Source organism: Meles meles, chromosome 7 (genome assembly GCF_922984935.1).
Source record: "Meles meles chromosome 7, mMelMel3.1 paternal haplotype, whole genome shotgun sequence".
NCBI classification, from domain to species: domain Eukaryota; kingdom Metazoa; phylum Chordata; class Mammalia; order Carnivora; family Mustelidae; genus Meles; species Meles meles.
In genome coordinates, this window is record NC_060072.1 from 68,105,392 (window position 1) to 68,131,355 (window position 25,964).

Genomic DNA, 25,964 nt, shown 5'->3' on the forward strand with positions numbered 1-25,964 from the left:
TGATATTCTTTAAAATATTAACTTTATTGCTAGAATAACACATATCTTCTGAATGTACCATAATTTATTTAAATAAGTCTATTGCTGGACATTTATGTTATTCCGATTTAAAACATTGCAGTTAACATCATCACACATTCATTTGTATAAACTTGTCCTTAGACAAGTCTATACAAATACAAATAAATATAAATTTATTAATAAATACAAATAAAATATTAAAAATATACAAATAAATACAAATGTATTCTCCTTAGAATAAATGTCTAAAAATAAAAATGCTGGACAAAAAGTATGAACATTTAAGATTCTTGCCGAATGCAAGTTTTAATTTACGTTTCTTTCATTATTATATATTCTAAGACAGTCAACCTCAGTTTTCCTTCATAATGTCCTCTGAGATGATTGAAGTAAAAGCTCTTAGCATCACAGGGAATCTTGCCCAAGGAATTCAGAGACAGCCTTATCCACTGATGACTAGGTATTTCACATTCCACCCCTTTGCTTTAATATTTTTGACATTCCGGGGTCCTTACTTGAGGCAAGGATACCTATGAGATGTAGGTGACAATGGGAGACCATTAACGCAGTCTGGTGATACCAGGCTACAAAAGGAATTTAGGACCAGTGGGAATAAAAGTGCTGAGAGGGGAAGATCAGTCTTGTTATTTGAACGGATCTTGACAGACTATACAGCAGGATGATCTCAACTGACCATTCCAGTGGCCTCCTGTAGCTCTTGGGAAGTAAACGTTCTTATGGTGCTGGTTGAGGTACTCATGATTCACACAAAGGTCTTGAGTCTGTACAGATGTTGTGGTTACTCCTTGAGGCCCTGCTGCAGCACCTTGCCCCTCTCCCAAAACACATAACTCAAGATACCACCCTCTTAGTCTGGGGTGTGGATGGAAAATAGGTGGTTTGCGTGCCATTATTCCCTTCCTCCCAACCCATGGTGGACATTGCTAATCCATCTTGTGGCCTTTCCTGAAAAGTCCAACTGTGGCCTCCGAATGCTCCAAAACAGTACTCCAAATATCCACCATCTACCAAATATCTAACAGAGTAGATAGATAGCAGATATTTGGAATTGGCAAGAGCATGACCATGGATAGGATCCAAATGAGTAGAGATGGGTATTTTCCTCTTCATCTAGGAGCAGCTACTCAAGTATCCATACCTGTTGCCATTATGAGATCTGGTGACAAAGGTCTCAAAGCAGAGGTTGGTAACTCTGAGATTTCTAAATAGATTGTTCTCTCTCTCTCTCTCTTTTTAAAATGGGCTCCAGAGGAGCCCAACATGGGGCTTGAACTCACGACCCTGAGATCAAGACCTGAGCTGAGATTAAGAGATGGGGGCTCAACTGACTGAGCCACTCAGGTGCCTCTAGCCAGGTTGTTTTTAGACGAGGGCAGGATGTCAGGGAGGTGAACTGTACTTATTACTAATTAATGTTACTTCTCATCAAGCCTGGATTTGGCCGCACTACCCTCCTCAAAACAACTCCAGATGGTCTCTACCAATAGTTATAGGTAAAAGTTGCATCCCACCAATGTTGGCTTTATACTTTTTTTTTTTAACTTGACAAATGGGAAACTTGATGGCAACCCGGCAACAAAGGAGTCAAAGGATGGTTTGGAAGCTTATTTCAGCCTGGCCCATCTCAGGCTGAGCGGGCATGAGGTTTGTGATGCTGCACTGATGCAGATGGGCTCGGGGACAGGGTAGTGAAGTTCCTGCAACAGACAGCCAGCAGGAAAAAAGAGTAAACTGTATGGCTTTTTCAGTCTGGGAAGGAAGAAACTGAGCCAGTATCATTTGGAAGTCAGGTGGGACATTGCTCAATTCTCTGGACATTTGCCCTGATCCAGCAGTCTTACACCTGCAAGTGGAGAGTTTGGGAAGCCGGATCTAGCTCCAAGAAGGACAAGTTGGGAGGTGTCAGTGTAGGTACCAAAGTCATAGTCCTGAAGTGGCATTTGGGTCCTATCCAGGTTAATGTTGGAGGAAAAATTAAGGCAAACCTGAAAGTCTGTCAAAAACAAGAGCAATACCAGGCTTGGGAAATGCTGTGGCAAAGAAATCTCAGGGACACAACTGTAGGTGACCAGCACGGGTGCCACCAGATTCTGGGCCCCAGAAGTATGACTTTAATTCAAGCCACTTTGGTGAGGCAACGGCTGCTGAGATAGGTCCCCATTAAGGGCCAGACTAATTCTAGAGTGGACGTCCAGCCATGAGGCTCTGAGAAGGGCAAGGACAGAAAAGGTGGGGGGCACATAACTATGCTTTAGACTTTCCTTCTGAATGTCCCTTGTTCCCTCCTAGGGTTCTTTTGTCCTTGTTCATTTTCTTACGCGGCTTCTGAGTCCCTTTCTCTTTCTTCAGGTGAGGAGATCCTGTCTTCTGCCTTTTCTAAACCAAAATTATTTGGCCCTCACTTAAGACATTCCATTTCATGTCATATTCTGATTATTTGTTTACTATACTAGGCTTTGAACCACATGTTTTGTGTCCTTACGTCTCCCCACAATATATGGCAGAATATCACTTAATTCTTTTTATTAAATGCTCATAACTTTTCTTCTTTCTCTTTTCTCGTTGTTCAGGTGTGGGCAAATGACAGCCTGCATGCAAAATACAGCCTTTTGTTTTTGTAAATAAAGTTTTATTGGTACATGACCATGTTCATCATTTATGTATTGCCTATGGCTACTTTTGCTCTAACACAGTGGTTGTTGAGTAGTCATGACAGAATTCTCACAGCCAGCAAGGCCAAAAAAATTTATTATCTGGCCCTTTACAGAAAAAAAAAAACAAAATACACCACAAACAAAACCAAAACTTGCTAACCCTTGCTCATTTTTAGTAAGAAAAGAGATTTCCCTTTGAACTTCATCCATCAAACCACTCACCGTGTTCCCTCTCCCCTTATAAAATCTACAAGCATTGAAATTGTGAAGTATTTTGAGAAATAGTCATCATAAAATAGAATCTCAGTTAAGGGGGCGCCTGGGTGGCTCAGTGGATTAAGCCGCTGCCTCCGGCTCAGGTCATGATCTCAGGGTCCTGGGATCGAGCCCCGCATCAGGCTCTCTGCTCCGCGGGGACCCTGCTTCCTCCTCTCTCTCTCTGCCTGCCTCTCTGCCTACTTGTGATCTCTCTGTGTCAAATAAATAAATAAAATCTTTAAAAAAAAAAAAAAAGAATCTCAGTTAAGGAGGGGTCAGGGGTTTCTTAAGGGCCCTGTAGTAAGCTCACGTACAACCAGAGAAGCATCTAGAAATTTGTCAGACATAATTATATATCATTGAAAAATAATGAACTGACATTTTAGATTCGTAGTTTTCTCTGAGCACAGGTGATATAAATCTGCCATTTGTGTTCCAACCCAGCTAGAACCATTCTCTCGTCCCTCAATGCTTCCAGAACTTCGTTACAGTGTCTATTTCAATTGGCCTTGCCTTCATTTCTTTGCAGGAGTATACTTACAGACTAAGGTTATAAAATCCCTGTGGGAAGGGACTCTTTGGTCCAACCCTGTTGCCTCCATAGAGTTTTCCCAAGATAAATGGTGAATGAATGGGTGTCATTAATACAATCATGAAAAATAGGTTTATAATAACATTGATGTCATGAAACCATGAGCAAAATTTCCAAGGAGATTCTTCATTCTGAGCTTCACACATACACATGTTCAATCCTGTTCATTCCACTCATACCCCTGTTTCCTTTTCTCATATATGTGTATGGAAAGAAAATCATCTCAAGAATGCCTGGTATACAATAGCACTCTGTTGTTTGAGGAAAAAAAAAAAAGGCAAGACAAAACAATTCTCTTGAAAAAGTAAATGCCTTGTCTGGGGTCAAGCAGTTTTCTCAGGAAATCAGCATTATTGTGAACCGGAAAACCCTCTGGACCTTATTTCCTTCACTATTCACTTCGCTGTTAAACTTCAGCCCTGGTAATGAATCTTATTTAGCAATCCAAATGACAGACGACCCAATCAACCTCTGGGTTTCATCTGTGTGAAGTTGTATTTATAGTCCAGGCCCCACGGAGTCTAACTAGAAAAACAAAGAATCCCTGGGTACTTTATTTGCCTTTGTGTAGGTAAAACTCTCCACAGTCAGGTGGACAGAAATACGACTTGAATTAGCCTAAGAAAGGGGATGGGGAACAGGGGTTGCTGGTTCACCAAATCCTAGACGGAGGTGAATAATCAAATGATGGGGAAAATTGGGAGGCAGCGGGGCCTCTGGAACAATGAAAACCAAATAGCTGAGATCTGCCAGTACTGTATCCTTCTCTATTCGGAATCTCTGCTCCTCTTTCTAGGCTACTGTCATTCTCCACGTAAATCAGCTATCTCTACCAGAAGGAAAGCTAGCCATACGTAAGTCTATTTTTTTCTTTTTAAGATCTTATAGTTTTATTCTTAGAAGTGAATAGTCCCTCTCAATTTTAATAGGGAAAACCTTTGTGCCCAGGTTGGGTCAAACTTTACAGATGTGTTATACATGGAAATGACATTCGACTTAGCCTTGAGGATAAGAAGGAAGGGAGGGACATTGGAGGAGAAATAGTTCCTAGGAGAAGGGTATGGGGTTGACAATTCCAGAGATGTTCTTGGTCCTTTTTCATGGCATGGAATGATATAATTATACAAATCCTTACGCTAAAGAAAAAAAGAGGGCTAATAAAGAACAGTCATGGATACTTTAGCTCAGACAACAGACTTTCATCATAGCAGTACGGCTAAAGGCGAGGAGAGGTGAAATGTTCACATTCATTCAAAGTATAGAAATAGAGTCAGCAACTATAGGTTTCCCATCAGAGGGCAGGGAGAGAAAATGATAAGGAGGACCTATAGTACGCAGCGCCTGAAATGGACCCTGCCATTAAATACCCTAAGGGGTTTGGTCAATTTTCTTAATGCAAAAGGCCATAATAACCCCAGGCTACCTTAGAGTTCCTGCAAGCCCCACCCCAGGACTGCTGCCAGCCCAGACAGTGACTTTGTACAAATCTGAAAGGCACATCTTCCTTGAGGCAGACCCAGCCCACCCACCTCCCTGGCACCATGTCAGGACTCCCATGTTGAGTGCTGAATTTCGGCCTCCACCTACCCCTCAGCCAGGCACCCTTGCCCAGTGTCCAAAGTGTCTATGGCAGCCTTGGCATGCCCAGAGGAAGGTAAGGTAGGCGGACTATCCCTTGTCAAAGCAAGGACTTCCAACATCTGCAAAAGTGAGGCTCAGGTAGCTGGGGCTTGACAACCCACTTCTGGGTACCGGAACAGAAGGGACATCTCTGGGAGTAGAGAGACCAGCACTGACTGAGGAAGCTTCGGAGGGTCCTGGAAGGAGTCAAGACACACCAGTGATGAGGGTCCATGCATGCTTGTCTCTCCCAATGAAAAACGGGGTTGTTGGGGCTTTTTAAATCAAGAACTTATGTTAAGCAAAATGCCTTGATGGAGATGAACTTTTTTGTTCTCTTTCTTTTTACCTCTGAAACACTAAAAATAACTCCCTTTTGAAGGGGATGGTTGTATAAGGATTTAAGGAAGCTATCCTTAGTCACCCTGAACCCTGGGGGATCAGGACACAGTATTTCGGCGAGTGGACAGTCTGCCAGGACCTAAAGCAATGGCCAGAATAGAGAAGCATCATCCCAGTGCCCCTGGTCCAGGGAAGAAGGTCCAGGCAATCTGCCACTGTGCTCTTAGATCCCTGTTTATTTTTGTTCTTCGAAGGAGCCACCCATGAATATTCCGGTCACTGCATGAGTCAGAGCCTTGTTCCCCAAGAACTGCTGAAATATGGCCTCCATTCCCCCCCTTTCCCCTCCTTCTGGGACTTGGATTGAGGCAGCGCTCCCCAGTCCCCATGGCTGTGCATGAACTGGGAGCTAGGCTGGGTCTCAGCATCTAACAACATGACGGAGTCCTGGACTGCAGGGCACAGGCAAGAATCGGGTGCTAGTGAAGTATGGGACAAGAATCAACCTTCAAATCACCAAAGAAAATAAGGGATCATTGAAAAATTTTGGGGAAAATTGTTCTGTAATTAGGGGGAAAATATTAGATTGCTACCTTACTACATCTTAATAAATTATAGACAGGTCAAAGATTTCAATATAAACATCTTTTAACATAAAAGTAATAGAAAATAGAAAAAACTAAGGCAAATAACATTGAGTACAACAGCTGAAAACTTTCTGTGTGGCCAAAAAAAAAATCTCATATAAGGTTAAAAGACAAATTACAAACTAATAATAATAATAATTATGTGGGAACAATAATAATAATGTGAGACAATGGGTTGCTATCCATAACAATAAAAGAATTTTCACAAATTAAGAAAAATTTGAACTCAAAAAAATGGGCAAAAAACACAGTTAGTTAAAATTCAAATGGTCAGTAAATACATGGAAAAAAATCCTCAATTTCACTAATATTCTCAGAGACAAATTGAAACAGTATTGAGATGTCTTTTACCTATTACAAAGATTTTTTTAAATTTCTCAAACTCACACATTGACAAGGTTGGGAGAAACATGGGCTTCCCACTTTTTCTGTGCACATGCAAAATGTACATGTTTTCAGAGAGCAATCTGATGAGAAATAATAAAATACAAGATGTATACACTCTTTGGTAATAGTAGTACTTGCAGAACTTTACTCCAAGGAGATAAGTACACAAATCTGAAAAGACATATTCACACTTTGTTTATAGTTTTGAAAAATAGGAAACAACGTTAGGATCCCTCAGTAAAAGCTGGTTAAGTAATTACGGTACAGTATCCATGGAATGAACACTACACAGTCCTGAAAAATGATATAAATCTGTATCAACACAGAAAGATGGCTTTGGCTATTGATTCTTTGAGACCCCACTATTCACCTGGATCAACCGCCACCTGTCCTCATCAGCAAAGTTTTCATAATTCTAATTGTTCCCCTGTGAACCATGGGCTGTGGCACCTGGCTTAGAGTCTTCCAAACAACTATCATCCAAGGTGAATTGAATGTCCGTGTAGATAAATCATCCCATTTCCAGTCTCACGAATTCTCAAATTCTTCATCTACACTAAAATACAGTCAATTAATACTCTGTAGTCACCTATCTTCATGGCTACATTAGGCACAAACCTATCTCTAAATTTACTAAATCAGGTGTCGCTCTCTCTCCAACCACATTTTCTTATCGTTTCAACAAGCCTGTTCAACTCTCATAACACATTTCTCCTTTTGCTTTGGGTCCTCTAATCCACCCCTCTATTCATCGTAGACTTAATGAGCATTTCACACATTCTCTTGCCAATATTTTTAACTCCTTTGCCTCATTATCCTCATTGTACCTGCTGCAAAATCTCCCACCCTTCACGGTTCATTTGGATGATCTGCATTTTTTCCATGCTTTGGCTACCAAACAATGTTAGAGTATCACATCCTGGCAGATAGGTACCACTACAAATTAGTACTCCCTAATTTCATCTGGACCCTTTTCTCGAATTCAGATCCTACAGAGGCAGAGCCTGAGATGGAGATTGGAATATAAATGGTTTATTTGGAGACAATTCCAAATAGAGAAATAAAGGGGCGAGGAGAAGAGGAAGGAAGAGAGAGAAAAACAGGGGGGTGGGGGAAAGAGGAACCAACACAGGGCATGTTAATGGGCAGACTGTCACTGTGGGTGACTGGGGCTCAGTCCCACTGGGACATCAGAGAGAATGCATAGAACCCACCTTCGAGTCATCCCACCCCACTCTTCTCTGTTGCTGGTTGAAAAATACTATCAGGGACTTTAACTCCCCCTCATTCCAAGCTGCCCCATGCACAGGTCCTACAGGCTCCTGGCCTGTGAATCCCTGTAGGCTTCCACCAGAAAGCCACAGGCATGTTCACACCAGGCCATCCCCAGGCCGTATTTGTGAGCTACCAACAGCATATGTGGCAGCCTCAGTGTGGCCCAGCATCCTTTCCATGTCACCCTAGTCACCTTCATCTCTCTTCCCTACAACCATTTCAAAAATCCTCCCGTCACTTCAAACCTCTGATGCTCCTGGTTGTGCCCTCACTCTCAGCAGATGACCTTGCCTCCTAGTTCACAAAAAACAGTGAAGTTCTCAGAAAGGAACTCACCCATCTTCCACCAACAATCCTAGCACCCCATCTATATCTACACTCATCACTTCTCCCTTCTCCACTCTTCAGTAGAAGGGCTTCCCGCCCCCTATCTAAAGCCAATATCTCCACCTGTTCTTGACCTTGTCCCTTCCGTCCTCTTGGTGACTGTTCTTTTTGCTTCCTCTCTCTTGCATCTTCAACTTCTCTGTGTCCCTTGGCTTCTCTCTCCCATTCTAAAATAAATGAACAATCCTTCCTGGAATTCACCTTCCCTTCCATCTACTGTCCTGTCTCTCTTCCTCTTCACACCAGATTTATTAAAAGAACATCTTATGTATGTGGCCTCCAGTACCTCTCTTTCCATTCTCCTCTTCCCCTTCCCCTTCTTTTTCTTCTTCTTCTTTTTCTTCTTCTTCTCCTTCCTCTTCCTCTTCTTCTTCTCTTTGAGAGAAAGAGAGACCGGGGGGCAGGGGCAGGGGTGGTAGAGGCAGAGAGAGAGAGAGAATCTATTTTTTTTTAAGATTTTATTTATTTATTTGACAGAGAGAGATCATAAGTAGGCAGAGAGGCAGGCAGAGAGAGAGGAAGGGAAGCAGGCTCCCTGCCGAGCAAAGAGCCCAATGTGGGACTCGATCCCAGGACCCTGAGATCATGACCTGAACCGAAGGCAGTGGCTTAAACCACTGAGCCACCCAGGTGCCTGAGAGAGAGAATCTTAAGACTTCATGCCCAGCACGGAACCCAGCGCAGGGCTCCATCCCCCTATGCTGAGATCATGACCTGAGAGTCAGATGCTTAACCAGCTGAGCCACTGAGGCTCCCCTCTTCCCATTTCATTACTCTTGCTCAACAACAGCTGCTCTCAGCAGCATCACAAATGACGTTCTTGTGGCAAAATTCATCCTTCTCTCTCTTGACTGCTCAGCAACACTTAATTGTGCAGAGTACTTTCTCTCCTGGGTTTTCATGGCATCTAAGTCTTGGTTTCCTCCTTTCTCTCTGGCCACCTCCCCTCAGTGTCTTATTTCTCTCCTAAGTGATGCTATCCTCAGCAATCCAGCATTCTTCACCAGTGGTCACATCCATGTCAACTCCTGTAATTACCATGCTAAGGTGGAGGTCTCCTGGATCCACAGAAACAGCCCAGGTTTTTCTGCTCCAGATTTAAATATACATTTGCTTAATGCTCATACTCCATTCTGTCACTTTGGCCAAATAATTAAACTTCCCTTAACCTTTGTTCCTGGGTATAAAATAGAAATGAAATTTTCAAAATTTTTAAAATTTTAAAAAGGATTTTATTTATTTACTTGAGAGAGAGAGAGAATGAGCAAGAGAGCACAAGTAGGGAGAGCGGTAGAGGGAGAGCAAGAATGAGGCTCCCAGCAGAGCAGGGAGCCTGACTTGGGGCTCCATCCCAGAACCCTAGGAACATAACCTGAGCCGAAGGCAGATGCTTAACCATCTGAGCCACCCAACACCTCACAAAATTTTTAAATTTTGAAGTAACTATGGCTTCACAGAAAGTCGCAAAGATGGTACCCTGGTACCCTTTACCCTCTTTCTCCTGGAGGTTGCATTTTACATAAGTATAGTACTATATTAAAACCAGGAAACCAACACTGTAACAATATGTGTAGTTCCACACCCTTTAATCACCTGTGCAGATCTGGGACCCACCACTGCAATCAAGACACAGACCTATTCCATTGTCACAAAGAGCTCCGTCGTCCGTGTCTCTTTGTACCTACTTTTTTTTCAGTTTTTATTCTCATCACATCCTTGAGAGAAGGGATGTGTGTGTTAATTTGGTTTTGTGTCCTCAGAGTCTCACGGAGTGCCTTGCTCTTAGAAGTCCCTGCTAAATGTTTATGAAAGCAAGGATGGAAAAAAGGAAGGGCATTCCATCCGTGAAGGCCAGAGACATCAGCCTAGTATCTGGGACAGACCCTGGTTCTGTCTAGCTCCATGTCTACAGCCAGGCCCCTGAGGACAGAGGCCTCCTTCCTGGATTTTTACCTCCCGTTGAGTGAGATGTTGGCAGATTTGAGAAGAGTCAGAGTGGTGAGGATTGTCTCTCAGGAATTCCAATCGTCACAGCCTCTGTCTGTAGCAGGGAGGAAGGACTTTCTCAACCCAGCACCATTTTTAGGAATCTCTCACATCACCCCACATGGCCAGTTTCCCATTCCACCTATCTGATGTTTGCCCTGCTCTGCCTCACACCATCAGCACACCGCCGCTCTTCCTGGAAGAACAGGGAGCCGGTCCTGACCTCACCCTGTCTGCTACTCAGTGGGTGGGTGGAGCACGTTTGTCTTAAGGCTCAAGGAAATTGATCAATCCTAGGACATGATTTCAAAATTCTGCTGAATTGTAATTGATCTTGACGGAGAGGTAATCGTTCTCTTTGCTCAGTAAATATGGTAGTTAAAAGGAGAAATCTGAAGCTGACAAGGAAAAAAATAGTTAAGAATGCACAATTACAGGTACACTCATAGCCACACACCCCCCATACACACACAGAAAACGTGTGTATGTGTGTGAACCACCAAATTACTACTCCTATTAGAAGGAGAGATAAAGGAGTGTTTATCCAACAAAGATCTGTCTTATCCTAATAGATTTTAATCAGGGCAAAAGTAAAATGTGTGTACCCTTAAATAGCATGGCTTTAAGTCTCCGAGATGAAAAACCCTAGCTTGGAATCTTTGTGTCAGCAATGAGCAATTTGTGTTGTCTAGTCGGAAAGTCTCAAGGGGCAATTATTTGATTTCCAAGCTTCAAACTCATTTATCAGTTGTAGTTTATGAACTTGGTACAGCAATTTGCAAGCTGATGTCATGCTTCCAGCCGGGTGGCTTGGAAATGGTCCATCTGGGGATTCATTTTCAGTGGTGGAAGTGAGAGGCGTGGAATTAAGGCAATACCTGGGCTCCCCGGCTGGGGAAATTTGGGGGTTTGGAAGCATAGCGTGCCTTGTACATTGTTTGGAGAACACACTTGATCTCACATCAGAGTGTGTTTGATATTAAAGATCTGAATCGCAGAGAGCACACACAGAATGGGCATGGTTAAAAGGACAGGGATCTTTGTTGTGTTCATGGGTATTTCCTCGGAGCTCAGAATAATGCCTGGTGCATGGTGGGCTCTCAGAGAGTTTATGATGCCTGAATAGTCAACATGTATACTGTGCACAAGGGAGAAAGAATAAATCAATAAATCAATAGCTATTAAATTGCCAACAAACCCAGGGCACATTGGGTAGCAATGTTACAACTCAGACTTAGGTAAAGTGAAACAGCAAAGTGAAACAGAGGAGAAGGAGAAACCAGGAGTCAGAAGAGTAAGGACAGAGGGGACAATCAGACCAGCTCTGGAAACTGACCACGGTCCAGGGCCAGCCTGCAGTGGGTTTGGGGAGGTTGGTCTAGTCTGGAGGGTGGGGTTGGTGGTGGGAGTCCGAGTGACAGGCTAGACTGAAAGTCAGGTGGACAGAGCATAGTCCAGCCTGAGCAAAACCCAGTCAGTGGCTGAATCTTCAAGAGAAAGATTTGGTCTTATAGGGGAGGGACCTGGCAAGAACTGAGCAGGGTGACAGGGTCTAAATACGAGCAGAGAACTGGTACAGGACAACAGACCTGAAATCAAAGCCCAGGCTTATGGGGGCAACGTGCTCAATGACTGGGGAAGGCTGTGATCTGGTGGGTCTGCACTGATGCCCAAAGCATCCAGCTTTCTAGGTCATCACTGGCACGTCTAATGCTAAGAGGTCACTAATGATGGGCAAAGGCTCATATAATAGGTAAGGCCAAGCCTACAGGGAAAGGGACTCAGACTAAATCCCTCACTCTGTGCTCCATGGCATCCTTAATACACCTCTGTGGAACCACTCTTCACACTCACAATTGTTTCCAGACTTTTGTTCATTGCTGGAGCTAGGGATTATTCCCATGTTCCTTATCATTTCATCCCCACACCAATATTGGCACATAGTAGGCACATACTATGAATAAAAGAAAGAACCAGGGTCTCCCCATGGAAGAGGCTTAGGAAAGCAGAGATGGACTAGGCAGAGCTGACCTGACTTACATCCCAAAAGCACCCCACCCCCCATCTGCCTTGTATTTCCTTGCATCCACCGGGACTGGCACCAAGGTAAAGAAAGACCTGAGTCATGACCCGCCTCGCAGTGACAAATCTCTGCACCACTGCCACTTCTTCCCGGAGCAGTCCCAGGTTTTCTGTTGAAATTATTATTATCCATATAACCTTTGAACAGCATATTTTCATGCCAGTGTTTTCTTCTCTGGTAAGGAAGAGAGCTAGTAAAACTATATCAGGTTCAAGGAGAAGAAAAGGGAGGAGAGAAAGGAAAGAGGGAGAGGAAAGAACGAAATGTAGACTATCCCATGACCACTTGCACAGACTGGATTTGGGTTGCTAAGTGCCCCCACTGCATGGTCACAGTCCCCATCCTGCCCTCCACTCTCCCCAACACGACAGCAAACCACAGTGCCCTGAGAGCCATCCCAAACACAGAGGGAGCCCCCTCGTGCTACTCTGGGCTTCAGAATGTTACAGTTCAGCTCTGTGGTGGTTGCTGGTGGTTGCTGACCTCTTAGTGCTTTGTTTTGGTCCTTGTAATACGATCGTCCCTATCGGTGGCACAGAGCTGGAAGGTCTTGCACTTGAGAGCACCTCTGAGGCCCAAGCTAACAGCTGGAAGAAGGGCAGATGGGGTGAGACAAAGACAGACTCTCTGGGTGCATGTGTTTATTTTTAAAGGAATAAGAAAATTATTGTAAATATAATTCCAACAGGGCAAAATCCTACCCAATAGGAAATTGTAAATGTTTTAAGGAATACCAAAGAATGTAAACTGTTTGCAGAAAGGCCAGTAGATGATATCATTGCCTCTACAAGGACTTGGTGTCTGAAGAAAAATAAACCGGCCCAAGAGGCAAAGAGATGATGGTAACGTATCTGGAATATGTGATTCTTTGCCCTGTATTTGTACACCAAATAAGAGTAAAAGGGTTTCAGGCATAATTCTAAAAGTGGGGGAGAAACAAAAAAATAAACCAAATGGTGTGGAACTAGCAGGAGTAAGTTCCAGAAAGAGAGGCTCTAGAACACACGGGAAGGATCAAGAATATCAGCATTTCATTCAGGGGTGCCTGGCTGGCTCAGTTGCTAGAGCACACAACTCCCAACTCACACAACCCCTCCTCCCCGTGGGGTTGTGAGTTTAAGCCCCACACTGGGTATAGAGATTACCCCTCCCCCCCCAAAAAAAAGTCAGTATCTCATTCAGACATAGAAAGGAAGGGATTTTCAAAACCACAATGAGATACCACCTCACACCTGTCAGAATGGCTAAAATTACCAACTCAGAAAACAACAGATGTTGGTGAGGATGCAGAAAAAAGGGAACCCGTTTTTAACTGTTGGTGGGAATACAAACCAGTACAGCCACTTTGCAAAAGAGGTTGGAGGTTCCTCACAGAGTTAAAGATGGAATTACCCTACAACCTAGCAAATGTACTTCTAGATTTTTATCCAAAGGATTTAAACATAGTGCTTTGAAGAGGCACATGAACCCCAATGTTCATGGCAGTGATGTCCACAGTAGCCAAATTATGGAAAGAGACCAAATGTCCATCAACTGATGAATGGAAAAAGAAGATAGTATACAAAGGAATATTACTTGGCAATCAAAAAGAATGAAATCCTACCATTTGCAACAGCATGGATGGAGCTAGAGAGTATTATTCTACATGAAATAAGTCAGGTAGAGAAAGACAAATAAATGTCTTTTGATTTCACTCATATATGGAATGTAAGAAACAAAATAAATTAGCATAGGGGAAGGGAAGGAAAAATAAAAATCTAAGATAAAAACAGAGAGGGAGGCAAAGTACAAGACACTGTTAAACACAGAAAACAAAATAAGCATTGCTGGATGGGAAGTGGGTGGGCAGGTGGGCTAAAGGGGTGATGGGCATTAAGGAGGCCACTTGTTGGGATGAACACTGGGTGTTATTTATAAGCAATGAATCACTAAATTCTACCCCTGAAGCTAATACTACACTATATACTAACTCAAATTTGGGGCGCCCGGGTGGCTCAGTGGATTAAGCCACTGCCTTCGGCTCAGGTCATGATCTCAGAGTCCTGAGATCGAGCCCCGCATCGGACTCTCTGCTCTGCAGGGAGCCTGCTTCCTCCTCTCTCTCTGCCTGCCTCTCTGCCTACTTGTGATTTCTCTCTCTGTCAAATAAATAAATAAAATCTTTTTAAAAAATTAAATTAAATTAAAAATTGAAAAAAGAAAGAAAGAGATTTTGATTTTTCCTCATAATGCCTTTTTCTGGTTAAGCTAATATGCACTGAGACCCAAATGGGAAGTAAAGCAGAGCTTCTGGCAAGTTCTACTCAGAGATACAGGTGGTCTTGGAGTCAAGCCCAAGGATCTGTTACTAGGCTACTTTTCCAGGAAGCAGAATGCTAGTTAGAGGCTTGGGCATGGGACAGGATAGGCAAGGTATCAATGGGATGAAATACATTTTAAGAACTTCATAAATACAGTAATTGCCCTCATGGCATACTTTATTGGTGTGGGACCATGTTTTTTTTTGAATGACAAAGGTAGCCCAATACGGAAACATCTAACTACCGTGCAAAGGGGATAAGAACACATACCCCATAGTGCTATACAATATAAATGCAAAATACAGTTTACTGGGGGAAACTTATAAGCATAGAAGCAGCCGAGAGCAGAGTTCATACCATGCCCTGAGTTATTTCTCTAAAGGAAGGATAATAATAATACTTATCTCATAAACTATTAGGAAGATTAAGATAATCAATACATATAAAGCATGCAGAATGCTCTTAAACACATTTTTTATTAAAAAGCATGCATTGAGTGTCAACTATAAATTAAATCCTGTTTTAGGTGCTGAAAACACAATGGTGAACTTGGAGCTTCTATTCTAGTGGGTATGACAGATGATAAATCAATAAACAACCAATGTAAGGTACAATGGTATATAATAACAAGTACTCTAAAGAAAAGAAAGTTATGAAAGTGTTTTTTCACATTGTGTGGCATGATATTTGACAAAGATCTGAATGGAGAGAGGATACAACTCATGAGGCTATCTAGAAGGAAAGGGCATTCTAGGCAAAAGAAACAGCACATACAAAGGTCCTGAGGTGGGAACACACTTGGAGCGCTTCCAAGACAGCGAGAAGACCAATGTGAGGTGTAATGGGGAAATGGAGGGAAATGAGATCAGAAAAGTATGCAAATCACATAGGACCTTGCAGGGCGTGACAAAGACTGGATTTTGTTTAAGAATAGTGGTAAGCCATTGAAGAGGGTTGACCCACAAAGTGACATTATCTGACTTATGTTGTAGGTTTGTAGTTAAGAAAGGGGACAAGGAGATTTGTTCAATGGCGATGCTCCAAATGTGAGATGACAGCACCTAGGACTGACTGCTGGTGTCAGTAGAGGTAAGAAGTCAGATTGGGGGCACCACGTGTGGAATGTGTGGAATGTTCTGGAATGGTGTAGAAAATGGCACCAGCAAGGTAACAGTGTCAGCATTTGGGCAGGTAGAGGAAGGGGAGCTCTCAGTGGGGTCCAAATAACTCCTGCATCTCATTGTTTTATCCTTGTCTGTAGATTCTGAGGTCAATAGTGTGAGGCAAAGATAAATCACTTCATATTTCTAAGCCTCTGGTTTTTCTCTGTAAAGTAAGGCAGATAGACCAATAATACCAATAAGAACTAATAATTATCAAATATTTTTCTGTATGCTAGGCATCACACGAATCACTTGACAAGCATTGTCTCATTTACCCTTCACAACAACTCTGGCAGATAGATGTCATTTTACAGATGACGTAACTGAGATTTAGAGAGGTCAAAGAACTATCCTGGGATCACATAGCTTGTGAGTGGTTGAGGGACAGAGACCAGGATCAAAATCCAGACTGTGTGACCTTAGAGCCTGCTAGACTGTTCTAATTCCAACTCTCATGCCCTATTACTGTGAGAGAAAAATTCCACCTCATGAATGTGTTAAGATAGTGCAAAGCCCTCTTGAGAAGCACCGGTGTGTTGAATTTAGGGCACCCGATAATAGTAGCAGCTGGCCAGCATCTAGTGGTATGGTAGGCTGGATGTTGGTCCCTGCCCTCCAGCTCCCCACTCCCCACTCCCATGGACATTAGGATGGCCATGACCTGATATCTGGAACCTGTGACCATTATAGTAGACGGCAAAAAGGATTTTGCTGATGTGATTAAGTTGGGCATCTTGAGATAGGAAGATGGTCCTGGATTATCCAAGTGGGCCCAAGGCAATGACCAAGATTCTTTTAAGAGAGAAATGAGAAGATGGAGGTAGAGAGAGAGTGAGATTGAACATGCTATGATGCTGGCTTTGAAAATGAAAGAAAGGTCCAAGGAGCAAGAATGCAAGAAATACAGTGTTAGAAGCTAGAAAAAGCAAGGAAACAGATTCTCCCCTACAGCCTTCAGAAGGAAGCAGCCTCCTGCAAACAACATGACTTAGCCCAATAAAGGCAATTCTGGAATTTCTCACCTTCAGAACTGTAAGAGAAAAAAATCTGTCTCTCTCTCTCTTTTAATATTTATTTCTTTACTTTAGAGAGAGAGAGACAGCATGGGGGGAAGGGACAGAGGGAGAAGAAGACGGAGAGGGAGAGAGAGTCACAAGCAGACTCCACATTGAGGGTGGAGCCTGACCTGGGACTTGATCTCATGACCTTGAGATCACAACCTGAGCTGAAAATGAGTTGGACACCTAACCAACTGTGCCACCAGGTGTCCCGTCTCATTTTTAAGCTGTCAAATTTGTGGTCATTTGCTACAGCAGCAGTAGGACGTGACTGCAAACAGGGTGGTGTGGCAGGCGTGGCCATGACTGGGCGAGGATCTGGGGACGTCTAGACATGATGAGGTGGTAAAAACCCTGGACATCCTCAGGGGTAGGGTCATCTGTGAGAAAAAGCTAAGACATGACCACAGGCTGAGGTTGGCTGTACTTTCTAACACGGTTCCTAGAAGACCGAGCTTCCCGAAGGTCAGGACCTGACCCCTCACTATTAAAAGGCAGGTCGAATCAAAGCGACTTCCACTGCTCTGAGTTGGCATTCTTCAAGGGTGAGGAGGGCCACATTTCCACCAAAGAAGACGGGGTCCCAGGCACATTGCCGGTGAAGGAATGGCAGCCAGGACAGTGCCCGGTGCATGATGGCACCCCAACAAAGTTCATCTCTTACTTCCTCCTAGATGGTGTGACTCGGAAACAAGAAACATCCACCTGTCCACCCACATACATCTGTATCTCAAAACAGAGACAAACACTTTCTCATTCAGGATTTCTAAATAAAATAGAGCTGTGCACAAAAAATTTCTACCCAAACTTAAAGGATTAAAGAAAGGAATCAGACATAGGGCGTGGCTCTGATTCTAAGGAAAGTCACGCCATTTTTACAGATATCCACACTCATGAACAGTCCATCAGCACAAGGAAAAAATGTCAGCATTAGCAATAACAAGTTACCACTGTACCTGATTTATCACCAGCTCTGGGGCAAATGCAAACATATGCCATAATAATTCAGTTTTAGTCACCCATTGCATAACTAGTTGAAATACCAGTACTCAACCATTTTTTTAAAAGATATATTTCTTTCTTTTAGAGAGAGAGAGAACACAAGAGGGAGGGGCAGCGAGAGGGAGAGAGACTCTCAGGCAGACTCCACACTGAGCATGGAGCCCAATGCTGGGCCGGATCTCGTGACCCTGAGATCACAACCTGAGCTGGAACCAAGAGCCCCTGGTTTAACCAACTGTGTCACCCAGGTGCCACACTACCCTACCATTTTCTAATAGGACAATCTAAATTTCCAAGAGTCATCCCTTGTAAAGGCTGCTGGTCAGAAAACAAACAAACAAAACAAAAACTAGGAATAGTGCTTGATTTCTTCCCAAGGAAAACAGTCTTCACAGAACAACATTGTATCATTTCAGATCTCTGAGGGTTTTTAGAGAGCTTTGATAACCTTTGAGTGACATTGAGTCAGAATGTAATGGGTTTTGGCTCATAGTCAAGAGAATTTACAAATCAAACACCAGATGCAATTTCATTTTTATTATTAGATTTTTCTGATTGTTAAAAATACTTCATTGTCATCTTAGAAAATTTAATAATGTAGAAAAATGAACAAGAAGAAAATATAAATCACCCATAAGAGAACTACCTGGATATAGAACTATTAGCATCGGGGCGCCTGGGTGGCTCAGTGGGTTAAAGCCTCTGCCTTCGGCTCAGGTCATGATCCCAGGGTCCTGGGATTAAGCCCCACATCGGGCTCTATGCTCAGCCAGGAGCCTGCTTCCCTTCCTCTCTCTCTCTGACTGCCTCTCTGCCTACTTGTGATCTCTCTGTCACACAAATAAATAAATAAAATCTTTAAAAAAAAAAAAAGAACTATTAGCATCTTAATACCGTTTTATTTTTTATAAAGATTTTATTTATCCATTTGACAGAGAGAGAGAGAGAGCACACAAGTCACAGAGGGAGAGGGAGAAGCAGGCTCTCCACTGAGCAGGGAGCCTGATATGGGACTCGATCCCAGGACCCTAGGACCCTGGGATTATGACCTGGGCTGAAAGCAGATGTTTAATGACTGAGCCACCTAGACACCCCTTACTGCCTTTTTTTTTTTTTTTCAAAGATTTTATTTATTTGACAGAGAGAAATCACAGAGAGGCAGGCAGAGAGAGAGGAAGGGAAGCAGGCTCTCCGCTGAGCAGAGAGCCCGATGTGGGACTCGATCCCAGGACCCCGAGATCACGACCCGAGCCGAAGGCAGTGGCCTAACCCACTGAGCCACCCAGGTGCCCCTCCTTACTGCCTTTTTAAATGTACTTTATTTCCAGACAATTTACACACACACACGCACACACACACAAATACATGTTTTTTTTAAATTCAGATAATTCTGAAAAACTATAGCCTGAATTTTTATTATATCACATTCTCCCAAACTATTAAAATATTCTTGAAAAATCTGAGTTTATTGGCTGTATCATATGGATTTACCATATTTACTAAGGATTTTACATTATTTGGATATTTAGATTGTTTTTTCAAGATTCAGTAAAGAGTCTTGTACTTAAAGGTCTGTGAAAACTTATAATTATTTCACTAAATACATAGAATTAGAATTACTGGGTTAGAAGATAGTAATTTTAAAGGTTCTGATGTGGGGGTGCTTAGTTGGCTCAGTCAATAGAGCATGTGACTCTTGATCTTGGGGCCATGAGTTCGAGCCCCATGTTGGGGGTAGAGTTTACTTAAATAAATAAATGAAGGTTCAATACAGAAAGCTTATAACAGTTTACATTCCCACCAAATTTAAACCCATTCTGAGTATTATCTTCTTAAATTAAAAACTAAGACACAGGAACAAAGAGAAAGACTCCAATAGTTATAAAGGCATACTGGACCATAAGGAATCCACCTTTCCTAAATAGACAACTGGGATTTCTGCCTAGGAATTTCTGGTAGAGTCTCACATATATAGGCAATTCTTAAAAAGCAGTTTTTTCCTCCTTACTTCTTTTCTGGGGTGTGTGTGTGTGTGTGTGTGTGTGTGTGTGTGTGTCTATGTTTCCATATTTATAAACAGGAAAATGGATTCTCAGTTAGAAACATGAAGACAGGCATCTAACTCCAGCGTTCTACAGATAAAGTCTTGCTAAATTAGTATTCCAATCTACGCACATCATTCCAAATAAAATATAATAGAGCACAATCAGAACATTTGCCTTTTCCACGTGTCCAATGCGATCCAATGAAAGACTATTTTGTGTGTTTGTTGCTGTTTGTTTAGTTCACCAAAAGAGATTTTTAACAGGAAAAAAAAAAGGCAAAAAGAGACAGTCTTTGGTAGGGCAGCTTGAGCTTCTTTGCTCAAAACAGAGGAGAAAACATTCTTTTTTATCAAAAATGCATTAAAACCCCCAAACTTTCCTTTGACCCTATACCCTCCCTATCTCTTCTGCCATCTCTCTCCTCCTCCAACCAGCCAGACTTTTGAAAGTCGTCTACACCTGCCGGAAGTCCTCCCTTCTGCACCTCCCATTCTGTTCACAGTTACAGCGAAGCTCTGTCCCAGCCATTCCACTAAAACATGGTTTACCGGAGCGATCAGTTAACTTCTATGGAGAAATCCAGTGATGGCTTTTTGTCCTTATTTTAGTGAATCTTTCTGCTGAATGTAATGCCATGGATTACTTCTTCCTTCCTGAAATTCTCAACCCTTGACTTAGGTGACACTGTACCTTCCTGATGCTCCTTAAACTTTTCTAACTCGCTCTTCCTGGCCACCTTCCTAAGCAACTCTTCCCCTGCCCACTCCGTAAGTCTGGATGTTATCCCATTGCAGCAGCTCTCTTCTCTTTTTGCTCTCTGTGTGTTCCCTGGCAGGTCTTACACACTTTCCTAGTTGTAACAGCCACCTAAACGCTAAGTCTCCCAAATGTATACCTCCATCGAAGACCTCAGACTCACAAATCTGTCTGTTCAATATTCCTTGGAATCTATCTCCGCAGACACTGCAAGTGAACAGATCCCCATCTTCCCCCACTACATGCTTCTCCACCAATCTCTGTTGGTGACACGACCTAAGGATCTAAGCTGAACACCCGAGATACTTCCTTGATTCCCTTGCACACCCCTTCAGTGAATTATAAGCTGCAAAATGTCAAGCCATCCATGGTTGAATTCAAACATACAATCCTATCCCAAGAAACATTAGTCTGGAGAGACTAATTATTGTTAGTTTGTTATATTAGTATAATTGGTATTGCTATGTTTCATTATTTCTTCTCAAATAATGAAAAAGCAACTCAACCCCCTTTAGGGTTCTCTCAAAGAACACCAACTCAAGGGAATCAATACCCAGCCAAACTACATGTTTTCCCAGTCCACCTTTACAGACTCACGTAACAGATGCTACCTGAGGCCTCACTGCTGCTGTCCACTCTAACCATGCTTTTTACTCTCTCTAAAGTCACCTGCATTTCCTTGACACCATCTCTTCTTAAAAAACCATCCTCCCCTTCTCTCTCTCATTTTGGGCATTGTGTAGATTCACCACATTGCTCTGGCTGTCCTGGCCTTATTTCTGCTTTGTCCCTTATCTAGATTCTAAACACAACAAAGCCCGAAGTCTGACCCAGGAAGAAGGGTAGAAGGGAAAGATCATTTAATTTATAATCCAATATCCTTTCCTTTTGTGCATTTCACATAATCAAACACTCTACATATCATGACAATATCTATCTTAAATATCTCTTTAATCTGCCCTTTCCTTTCCAAACAATGATACTTTGTCTGGGCTCATTTTCTCATCTCTTATCTGGACCACTCCACCAGCCTCCAGCTTTTCCTCCCTGCCTCTAGCGTTATTCCCTTCAAATCCACTCTGCATTAGCTTCCCAGTGCTCTAATTCAACAACCTAACTTTGTGTCCCTCCACCCCACCACACACACTCCCACACACACACACACACACACACACACCCTATCTGGTTACCAACTCATCAGCCATGGGAATGAACTTGAAAGTGGGTCCCCCATCCTCCAGTAACAGCTGAGCTACGCAGATGACGTCAGATGAAACAGAGATGAGCTGTGCCTAGCAAGTTCTGACCAAATCACACAATCCTAAACAAAGAAATGAAAGTAATCGCTCTCAGCCGCAAAGTTTTAGGATGGTTTGTTAATCGGCATCAGGTAACAAACGGGGTGGTTCTATTGACCAAAACCAGAGTCTCTGTGACCTTTCCCCCTTTGTCAATCATTCTGCTTTCTTTCACTCAACTTTGTATACTTTGATTTTCCCTTGTTCAGTTCTTGATAATATGGGTAAGTGATTAGTTAGAATGATTTCTCATTATCAAATGCTGTGGGAAAATGCATATATTTGACGTATGTTATTTCCCACTTTTCAGCAACACGATGATCATTTTTCTCTAGAAGATACACTTTTTCAAAGACTTATCCAAAAACATATCACGATGACTTTTGGTGCAATAAGCAGGAATTTATTAAAGAGAAATATAAAGGCATGCGAGAGCTTATATGTCAGAGAACCCATGTATCTTATTCAGGACCGGTGGATACTGGCTATGTTTTCTGAGTGAACGGGCTGTATGAAAAGTAATCTGCCTAATGCACCCAGCCATGTCAACCAGGAGTGCCAACCATCCCGCTTCTGACTTTTTCAAGCACTCCGGCACACAGAACTCTAACACGCTGTAAGACCTGAGTAGGATCAAAACTTCCTTCTATTCAGAATTGCTTTGAAAATTCTGACCTGCAAAAGAAGAAGAAATAATCCTGGACAAAAATTAGTAAATTCAATATCACATCAGATCTGAATGTCAATAATTGATTGTAATTATTTTCCTATATTTAATATATCATTCAACAGCTTTGCCTGCTACATTAGAGAATGATAAGCTTTGAACTAAACATCTTTTTGTCTTAAAGCCAAGACAAGTTTGGATGTCTGCTGGTCTACTCTTCCCTTTCAGGAGGAATGAGATTCTTCATAATCAGCCCTACACTCCCTACTCCGATTATTATTACCTCCTTCTAGGAGAGATGCAGAGTCTCTCCCTTTTGAGTGAACATCTCCTCTCTAAGTTATGTGTTTGGCAACATTACTCATTTAGTCAGTCAGTACTTTTTTTTTGAATGTTTGCTATGTTTTGGGTATCATTCTGGGAACTTTAGTTTTAGCCAGGAACCAAAGAGATAAGGTCTGCTCTCATGGACCTTAAATTTTAGGGGTGAGGGGTGATTCTGTCATTTAAAAAAAATGAGTGAACAAGATAATTTCAGGTATTGCTACGAAGAACACATAACCCAGTAATGTGCTAGAGAGGCTGGGCAGCCACTTCCGGTGTGATGCTAAGAGAAGCCTCCTGGAGTAGGGAGCCTACAAAGATGAGCCACCCCTCTCCCTCTGGGCTTGGTCTGACAAGCTCTGTAATATGCTAACAGCCTTCTTCAGTGGCAGTAGGAATAGGAAATAATCTGAGGGGGGTTCTTTTGATGTGAATTGGGTTTTTCTTTTTCTTTTTTTTTTTTTTCCTCGTTTCTTCTGATTGGAGCCAGCAGAAATGTCAGAACCCTGGGTTTCAGAAAGCCCGCACAGCGGATTAGTCGCCTCAGGCGGCCATAACAAATCACTACACACCTGGTGGCTTGAAACAACAGAAACGTGTCCTGTCGCAGTTCTGGAGGCTCCAAGTCCAAAATCAAGCTGTTGGTTGGCCACGTTCCCTCTGAAGGTTCTAGGGAAGCATACTTCTTGCCTCCTCACAGCTTCTGGTGGTCTGCTAACAATCCTTGATGGTGCTTGTTTTGTGAGAGCACAACTTTTATCTCTTCACATGACTTTCTTTCCTGTATCTCCTCTCTGTCTCTGTGTCCAAATTTCTGTCTTTATATAAAGACACTAGTGATTGGATTTAGGACCTACCTTAAGCCAGCACTGTAACTTGATTATATCTGCAAAAACCCCTTCCAGATAATGTCACATTCAAAGATTCTGGGTAGACATGAATTTGCAGGGGAACACTATTCAACCCACAACAGACAGAACAAGCTAGAACTCTCGTTAGTGGGAGGAAATACATCCCAGCAACCTGATGGGGCTGAAGAGTGGGGACCTCTTGAGAGGCATAGCCTGTGGACTCTAGAAGCAATGTTATTTGCCATATAATTTTTAGTTTGTGCCCAGTGTTATCAAGCCCTTATGTTATCCTTCAGAGTTAAGTTAAATTTGTCAAGCCGCTAAAGGCTCCTAGGAAGGGCTTCAGGAAACGGGTCCCTCATTAAGCAAAAAGTGTGAAGAGATCACGGCAGCCCAGTGAAGCGACTGTTACATGGCCAAGATTAATCGGCAGCCTCCATCTGAGATGACAATGAAAACAAGGACCAGCTGGCTGTCCCCAGAAATACTTGAAGACAGAATCTTTAATGATGGAGCCTTCATTCACTTACCCGACAACATTCATCCAACACCTGCCATATGCCAAGTACCATATTCATATTAGTGATAAAAGGCTGAGCAACAGGAGACTGACCTCTGTTCTTGAGAATTCCACTGGCACCAAGGAGGATGAGAATTTGAAGAATGTCATTTGGATATAAAGGAAACTGTGACCCCATAATGCTGAGTTGAGGACACACAACTTGCATTGATTATAAAGTGATTGATAGTACAACAAATGTTTTTTGACTGTCTCCCACATGCCAGGCTCTGTGCCAGATGCTGGCATTCAGAAGCAACATTCTTCTTGCTCCCCTCCCATAGTTTCCCCTTCACTGTTCCATGGAATCATTAGACGCAACACATCTACAAGACACTGATATCCACTGATGACCTCCCCAAAGTAATTTCTTTGATTGGTGTGCTTCACTCAGAAATAGCCCCATCATAGTATCACATTTCATATGCTAACTTACTCATTCCAACCCGAAAAACCCCAGATCAATCCCTCAATGTCCTTCTCCTTTACTCCTATTGAAAACCCTATACCACTGCATAAAAACACATAGCACAGTGTGTTGAATAATGTAGACATTCATTCATTCATTCCCATTTATTGAGCAACTACCATATGCCAGGCAGTAGGATAGACACTAATTGTTAGTTCCCTCTTCTTTCCTAAATAAAGATTGCACATTTGTTTGCTGGTCCTAGGAATAAGTTTCATATAGAAGTGATAAAATTCTGAAATATGATCTCATTAAAATATAACCAAATAAAGAATCACTATGGTTCAAAAAAGTTACAACTCTTTGAGATCTTATAAGATCCCATCTCCAGTTTTTCTTTAATTTTGAATTTCCCCACGGACATAGTCCTGTCTTCTTTCCTTTTTGCCTTCTCCTGTATCTCCCATTGAAGACAGCCACTCGTTATTAAGTTTGGTCACCATGCATCATTTGCAATATTATCTCTGAATAAAAGCTAGGTGAGTAATTTGCATCTATGTTATAAAAGCTTCTAGAAATGAATGTCTAAGCCATCACTTGTGAACACACCTGATATGACTTGGTTCACTTTTCCTTTGCAGCTATGGACACCATGATATTTGAAGCCAGCATTGTGTGGCAAGAGTCCAGGAGCTTGGGATCAGGTCTGGCTTTGTGTCCCTACTCATCCGTTTTCTGCCTGAGTGAACCTAGGCAATTTACTTGAGCATTCCCCCCCCACCCTCTGCTGAAAACCACAACTACATTTTGGGGCTACAGTGGGAACTGGAAACAATCAATGAAAATTATCTGGCACTTAAGTCTTTGATGCCCTTACTATGATTAGTCTAGTCACGCCCCGTAATCTATCTATCTATCTATCTATCTATCTAATCTCTTGGGTCTACTTATGGTTGCTTCTGCCATTTCCACTTTCACCTTTTAGATATCAGCTATGGATGGATTTGTAAATATAACCTAGCATCTTCCAAATGCAAAGGGGAAGAACAACCAGTCGAGATGGCATGGCATAAAAGTGAGTGTGCCAGAACTCGAGCTGTGAGATCTGAAACAGACTAACTACCATGGGCTGCTGGTGAGGTCATAAGCCTAAAATAATTTGGCAGAGCTAACCCAGACTAGCACAAACAGACTTCTGAATTGGCACATAGCACAAAAGGTAGTTCTCCTTATGCCCAAATATAGATGTTGACTCACAC